The sequence below is a fragment of the Euleptes europaea genome, chromosome 17 (genome assembly GCF_029931775.1).
Source record: "Euleptes europaea isolate rEulEur1 chromosome 17, rEulEur1.hap1, whole genome shotgun sequence".
Taxonomy (NCBI): domain Eukaryota; kingdom Metazoa; phylum Chordata; class Lepidosauria; order Squamata; family Sphaerodactylidae; genus Euleptes; species Euleptes europaea.
The window spans coordinates 26,669,819-26,678,071 of NC_079328.1; positions in this window are offsets into that span (position 1 = coordinate 26,669,819).

Below are 8,253 nucleotides of genomic sequence, written 5' to 3' on the forward strand. Positions count from 1 at the left end.
ATCCGAAGTTATTGCACGTATAACCCGAGATGATAAGTGGGAAAATAAAATACAGGATATTAAAGAAAAATGGTCAAGTTATATGGAATGGATAAAAACAAGAAGAAGCCAATTCGCACATAGCATATAAGATGGAAAGATTGTGCTCATGGTTAAAACTGTAAAGGGAGCCTTTGGTCCGAGGGGGGAAGTTGAGGGTGGGGGGGGGGGAAGGAAGGGGAAAAAAGAGGTAAACTAAATGTATAAGAAGATATATTGTTTATAAAATTTTCTCCCAAAAAATATAAAAAAATATGCTTAGTAAAAAAAGAAAAAGAACAATGCCATAGAGTCCAATTGGCAAAGCAGCCATTTTCTCCAGGGGAACTGATCTCTATCAACTGGAAATCAGTTGTAATAGAAGGAGATCTCCAGCTAGTACCCGGCGGTTCGCAACCCTAGGAATTTCCCAACCCAGAGTTGATAACCAGTGTGGTGTGGTGGTGAAGAGTGTCAGACTAGTGTCTGGAAGACCTGTGTTCGAAACCCCACTTGTGCCATGGGAGTTTGCTGAGGGACCTTGGGCCAGTCACACACTCTCAGCCTAATCTACCTCACAGGGTTATTGTGATGATAACATAGAAGAAAGGAGGACGATACAAGCCGTTTTGGGTCCCCATTGGGGAGAAAGGCGGGGTACAAATGCATTAAATAAAGAAAATAATTTGTGGAGATCAGTTGTAATTCTGGGAGAGCTCCAGGCGCCACCTGGAAGATAGCAACTCTCTGCCTGCAAGTGCCCCCAAAAGTGCTTTGGTTCTCCCCCCTTCTAGGAAGTCCATCTTCTGCATCACCGACAAAATCACATCACATGTCATCCTCCTGAGAATCTAGCTCCAGATAGCATGAAGGGCCACAGTGATTACAAACTGCGGTTCACAACACCAAGCACAATTCAGAGGGCTGGTTTTCACCTTAAGGACCATAAACATCTTAGGGATGGAGCCCTTGAAGGGCTAAGAACCTTTTTGTGGTCTCTGTCTGTGGTCTCTGAGATTAAAACTGATTAACTCTGAGATTAACACTTCAGAGCACTTAGAAGGGTGCTATAGAAAGGACTTCTCAATTGAGAGAGGCCGTATGTATTCCCACGGATGTGGTTGCTGGTTCCCCTGGATCAACTTTTCTCAGTTCCTGCTAATTTTTCCTGCAGGTTTTATTTTTTTCCCCACAGTCGCTTTTGCCCATTTCCTTGTCTTGCAGCTTGCAAAAGCATCCTCTGCATCACTTAAGTCCCCTTAACTTTTTTTTTTTTATGGGAAACCACAGCCTTGCTATTGGTCAATTCTGTAGTGGCTTTGCTGTTACTGATCTCCAAAGGCAAAGATACCATCTCTGGAACGGGCGAGGGAAGTTGCTATCTGCATCATCTGGTTTCAGAATCCATCACATGCCTCTTAATAGCCTCCCCCCACCCAAAAAAAAGCATGTGGTCTGTGAGCTGATAGGACTCTTCCCAAAAGCATGTGGTCTCTGAGCCAATAGGACATTGCGTATCACCAGAAAGGTGGGAAAGAGTGATAGTGAAAATATTTGGCGTGGGAAAGTAGCCTCAAGACCTTTGCATGTGGTGTCAGTTGCAGGCTCTTTCTGATAAGGCAGCAACTGCCCCGGAGAAGAAGAATGATGTGCTGTCAAATTGCAACCCACTCATGGTGACCCCATCCACAGGGCATTTCAGGCAAGAGACAAACAGAGGCGTTTTGCCTTTGCCTTCCTCTGTAGTAACCCCCATATTTTGGGGTGTTCTTTAATCCAAGTACTAATCACAGCCCACCTTGCATCGCTTGAAAGCTCTGAGAAAATTGGGCTAATCTGGGCTATTTAAGATGCTATTACAACTGATCTCCAGCCGATAGAGATCAGTTCACCTGGAGAAAATGGCCACTTTGGCAACTGGAGTCTATGGCATTGAAGTCCCTCCCCTCCCCAAAGCCCACCCTCCCCAAGCTCCACCCCAAAAACCTCCCGCCGGTTACGAAGAGGGACATGGCAACCCTACATGTACATTAACAATGTTCATGGTTGAAAGGTGCCTATGGAATAGGGTTGCCAGCCTCCAGGTCGGGTCAGACAACAAGTTAGCCTGCTGTAAACGTAGTTAAACCCAAGTAACAGCAGTGAAGGCACAATACGCACAGTAAGTATGCAAAAGAGTGAATTTCATTCAAAGTGCTGTAGAAACAACATAAGCAAAGCAACGTGATATATAGCAAACAAATACAAATATAGCATATGAACTTGCTACGTAGCAGTCCGTGTTGATTCCTGAAGAAGATTTATCAAAATCGAAACAGGAGAATACCGGATCCCTGTACCCTATTCCCAATTTTATATCTACCACGGGCTCACAGGGACCACAGTGTCCAAGCAAATAGCTATGGCAATACTTTGATATCAGCCATCGTTCTACTCCAGGGAGACCAGTTAAGAATTTTCCTCATGGTCTCAAGGAATATTTCCTGGCTTGGACTTTATTCTTGGACTTTTACTATACTGTCCAGTATACAAGTATTTGTTTGCTATATATCAGGTTGCTTTGCTTATGTTGTTTCTACAGCACTTTGAATGAAATTCACTCTTTTGCATACTTACTGTGCGAAAAGGCCAGGTCTACCAAAGAGGCCAGGTCTACCAAAGGAAGCCCACCCCGCCCAACAGCTGATAGGCGGGGGAGCAGGAACTGTCGAGCCGCCCGCCCAGCAATCGCGCGGCTAGAGGGGAGGGGAGGCTTTAGCCTCCCAACCATTGTGGGCAAAGGAAAGGGGGACCCGGCCATTCTCCACGGTGTGTGTGTGGGGGGGGGAGAGCGCGCCTGCTCACCCGTTCTCTCTCTCTCAGGCGCGCCGGCTCCGCAGCCCGGCTGCCGGCGCGAGCGGGCACAAGAGCAGGGGCTCCGAACCAAGTTCGGAGAGCCGCATTCAACGGGCCAAAGAGCCAAAGTTTGCAGACCCCTGTGCTAGGGAGCAGCATCTGAGCTAAGCCTAGATTTGTGTGGTGAATCTGTGGTAGTGAGAAGATCTATGATTAGTTTGTGTCTAAGCAACGTCTGTGTCAGCAAAAGGGCACAAAAGCTGCCGGCGTCAGGAAAATGTACAAAGCGACAACCTTCCGATTGGTTATTGTGAGCAGTTACTTAACCTGCTCTCTTATCAAACAATTGCCATTCCATGGTTGCAGCAGAGGCTTGGGAAATCCCCTCTATGTCAGCAGCAGCAACAACAAAAGAAGTTCCCAGGCAGCGTGTGAGATTTTTCTTCCTAATCAAAATGAAAATGTCACCTCTGTTTGGTGTGAAGTTTTCAGCAAGTTTCAGGGCGCTCTTAAAATATCGGTCGGGTGACTGCCTTCTTGCTCACAGTGAGATACTTTTTGCGGAGAATCTGAAACTGTATGAGGAAATGTGTACATGAGATCAGATGGGCACCTTTGAAAGGCAGCTTGCTTGAATGAATCTTGAGCCCTTCCTGTTTGAGCCAGGTTTGCCATTCTCGAAGGACATAAGGACATAAGAAAAACCATGCTGGATCAGACCAAGGCCCATCAGCAGTCTGTTCACACAGTGGCCAACCAGGTGCCTCTAGGAAGCCCACAAACGGGACAACTGCAGCAGCATTATCCTGCCCGTCTTCCACAGTACCTAATAATACAGGCATGCTCCTCTGATCCTGGAGAGAATAGGTATGCATCATGACTAGTATTCATTTTGACTAGTAGCCATGAATAGCCTTCTCCTCCATGAACATGTCCACTCCCCTCTGAAAGCCTTCTAAGTTGGCGGCCATCACCACATCCTGGGGCAGGGAGTTCCACAATTTCACTAACTAATGATGCTATTGAATGCCTTTGAGTATTGTAATATTACAAGGCTCCGGATCTCATGAAATCGAGGCTAGTGTGGTGTGTTGGAAGACGGGGATTCTTGAGGGCTCTGCCTTCCATCTCTGCAATGGCTTTCCTTTGAAGATCTTGCTGAAAATTAGACTTTCCCTCCATTGTGTAAAATATTCTGGCTCAGGACTGGCATGGGGGAGGCTAGAGTTCAAAATCCCACCCTGCCATGGAGTTCACTGAGTGACACTAGACTGTCTCTCACCCTAACCTACCTCACTGGGCTGTGTTGTGAAGATCAATGCAGGGGGTAGGGAGAGCCACATATACTGCTTCTTCAAGAAGAATGGGATGAAAACGAACTGCATAAAACAGCTGCACCAGCACATTAGCAGTTGAGTACGTGCTTCTGCATTGTAAGACATGTGCATTGACGTGCTGACACAACCTATGGAAGCCACAGGTCTGAGCGTCTGAACATAAATAAATGCAGTGGCGCAGGTCTACAATCCTGCCTCCTGTGCCAATTTAAATTCCTCTACTGAGCCCAGGGGGGTGAAAATTGCCAAGGAAGGTTGTAGAGGAAGAGCCAGATCTTCTGTCCGTGTCCACACACACCTTCCTGCAGGGTTTTGGACTCGGCCTTCAAATAGTCTAGACGCCATTGGTGCATGGTGCTTTTTCAGTTTCTCAGACAGAAACTTCGCATTTCTCGTCAAAAGGGCACGTTTTGGTTTGATTCATTTTTTGTGCAGGGTGTTTGTGTGAGACGAGCGGTGAGTTCTTCCAGTCTTCAGGCCCCCCCCCCCCCGGTAGCTTGTCAGCAGGCTTATTGACCCCCACCCCCATATGAGATGCCAGTGTGGGGGAAACTTATTAGTGGTAAGATCAGAATATTCAGTTATAAAGTAGCATGAATCAATAGGGGATTAGTTGTGGTTGCACACACATTTGTATGGCACAGTCTACTTTTCTCGTAAGTTTAGATACGATGTGACTCAGTATGAGCCCTTGGGAGATAGCAAGGCAGTCATCGGTTCTCAAATTAAAGATTGAAACTTGGGGGCATTTTTACTGTGGGTTACATTATGTGTGTGAGGAATGTTACTCCCTTTTTGGCTGTTTCCCACAGCACTGTTAGGGACCGATTCTTGCTGCCTTGGCACTGCTTTGCTGTGCTATAATAAACAGAGCCGCTCATCTGGGCTCCTCGTGCCACCCGGCGTTGGTCCACCTCCGCATCATCATCATTGTATATTCTAAAAGCCAAATCAGCCGCATCTGAGGATACTTAAATCTGGTGACTGGAGCTGTGAACGGGCAAGACAGACCTTTCTACAAACCTGAAAAGTTTGCAGAAAAATGTGAGATTGAAAACAACATAACCTCAATTAGAACAGCCTAGTTGTGGCTTGTTGTGTACTACTTCTCCTGCAGTAATGGTTACACAACCTGAACCTTTCCTTTCTAGACATCCCGTGGGTGTTGGCCTTTTAGTAACATGCAAACAACAGTAGCAAGTTATGAATTGTGTGAAAAAGCATTTCCTTCTGTCTGTCCTGAATCTACTGCCCATCTAATACAATGGGTTTCCCTGAATTAGGACAGGGAGAGAGAAGAAATTCTCTGTCATCACACCAGTGCATAGTTTTCTAAACCTCTGCCTTGTCTCATTCCTCTTCAGCAATCTAAGTTAGACGAGGTTAATCCATTTGCCTCTTTCCCTCACTTGTCCTGCTTATGTTTTATTGACCTGGCTTTGTAGATTCTTGTTTTTTTAGTAAAGCACCTGGAGTGCTTTAGGCAGTGATATTATTTGTCCCGGGAAGCCACCATCAAAGGATGGAAAGGTAGGAAGGGAGAAGTTATTAAAATTCAAAGCAAAATAACTTCTTCCCCGCATCCTCTTTTTTTTTGTCTTTCCCCCCCAAAGTGGTATTTCTTCCTCTTCGGTAAATTTTGCTGCATCATCGTTCTCCTACCACGCGCAATTTGCATGGTTGTTCCAGACAGAGAGCAAGAGAGTGGTTTTTTGGGTTTTCTCTGTCTCTAAAAGCAGCCTACAGTTTCCGTAAGTATACTGTCAGTTTCCATTTGGGTTGACGAATGTCTGCTGGAGGTGGCCCGCCAGGACTTCTTATCACTCGCAATTTCGTAAAACAAAGTTCTGTGTCTGGACCACAAGAGTGTTGGCATTTCCATGTTCCTTCTTGCTTCGGAGCTCTGCTAGATTAAACCAGTAGATCGATCAAATCCTAGTTCAACTAGGGTTGTCGGGTCGGGAGACTTCCCGCTAGCAACTTCCTGACCCCTGCTGCCACTCAGTAGACCAACAGGGGGGGAAATGCAGAAAGCAAATAATTTCGCGTCGATGGCATGATGTCGCTGTCAGGTTTGCCCCAGAAATGACGTCACGCTGCTCTGAGAATCAGTAGAAATTCTATGGTAAAACCATGGAGTTCCTGCTGAATCCTAGAACTGCATGACGTCCCTTCTGAGTTCACCCTGGAAATGATATCATGCCGTCAATATGATGCCCCTCCCATATCCCCACCCCCTAGGGTTGCCAACTCCAGACTGGGAAATTCCTGGCAATTTGGGATGGATCCTGTGAGGAGAAGGGTTTGGAGAAGGGAGGGAGCTCAGCAGAGATGTAATGTCATAGAGTCCACCCTCTGAAGATGCCCTTTTCTCCAGGAGAACTGATATATGCAGTGTGGAGATCAATTGTAATTCTGGGAGATCTCTAGGTCCCCAGTCTCCTACTAGGTGTCAGCCAGCAGCTGGCAACCCTAAGTCCAACATCCTGTATCACACAGTGGCCAACCAGTTACTCAGGAGTGCCAAGAACAGGCCATAGAGGCCAAGATCCTCTCCTGAGGCTCCTCCTTGCATTGGCATTCAGAGCTGTTGAAAGTGAAGGTTCATTTTGGTTACTATTGCTAATAGCCTCTGATGAACCTCCATGATTCGGTTTAATCCCCTTTTCAATCCATCAGTTTTTGTGGCCGTGACTACATCCACTGGCATTGAATTCTACTATTTAATTACTCCTTGAGTAAAGAAATACTTCTTTTTGTTGGGCCCACTAACTTTGTCAGATGTCCCCAAATTCCAGTGTTATTGGGGGGAATGTTCTAGCCACGTTCTCCACCCTGTGCATAATTTTGTAAACCTCTTATCATGTCCTCTCTGCTTAGTTGTTGGTCTTCTAAACTACTGACTCTGGGGGACTGTGGTAGAGGTTAATAAAATCATGCACAGGGTGGAGAAAGAGTGGTATAGCAATGAAGCTCCAACTCAGGATGTTCCTGGTTCAAATCTTGCCTGTACCATTGTGCTTGGTCTAATGGAATGGTGAGAATTCGGTGTATAAAGCACTCAGTTTTTAAAACAATCTAGCGGCCCAGTTTGGATCAGGACTATAGTGCAAAGGAACGGTTGCTGAAGTCTTTCCACAGTACCATTGTTCTGACCTCAAATGCCCCCCCAAGCTGCTGTTTGTCCCACTGGCAAAACGTTCTGATACAAGTTCCGGTTGAGCCTGAGCCAAATGTTGGGAACGCCAATCATGGACCCCCCAGCATGACTGGTTTGACCTGTCAATTCACTAGGTGGCCTTGGGCAAGGCAAATCCCCAGCTCTCTCATTCTCAGCTAGGGTTGCCAGCTCCAGGGTGGGAAATACCTTGAGGTTTTTGGGGTGGAGCCTGAGGAGGGTGGGGTTTGGGGAGGGGTGGGACTTCCAATGCCGTAGAGCCCAGTTGCCAAAGCAGCCATTTTCTCCAGGTGAACTGATCTCCAGCCACCACCTGGAGGTTGGCAACCCTAATCTCAGCCTTCAGTCCACAATACAGAGATATTTTCACTGACTCACCTTGCTGGGTGGTTGTAGATCACAGAATGCTTTGAACTCTCCTAAAGCTCTTCTGGTGTCTGGAGGCTGTAAGGGACCGGTCAAGGGTGAATCCTTTGGAATTAAATCCAGATAAAATGGAAGTGCTCTGGGTCCAGGATAAAGTTGATCCAGTAAAGTGTTCAGCTTGCCCTGGATGGTACTGTACTCTCCTGCAGGAGTGAGTTTGCAGTTTGGGCATGCTTCTGGGGCCTTGTTGATATCCAGGCAACAGAAGTAGACAAGAGTACGTTTTTCCATCTTACGTTGGTTTACCAGCTGCATCCCTTCCTGAGAAGGGCGAACCTCAGGGTCCTAAGTCATACATGCCTTGGTAACACGCAAGTTGGACTACTGCAATTCACTCTGCGTGGGGCTTCCTTTGAAGACAGTTCAGAAGTTTCAGCTGGTTCTGAATGTGCTGGCTAGGATGCTGTCAGGGGCTGGCCCACAACAAGCACAGGGGTTCCATCCTATCCCAATTAAATT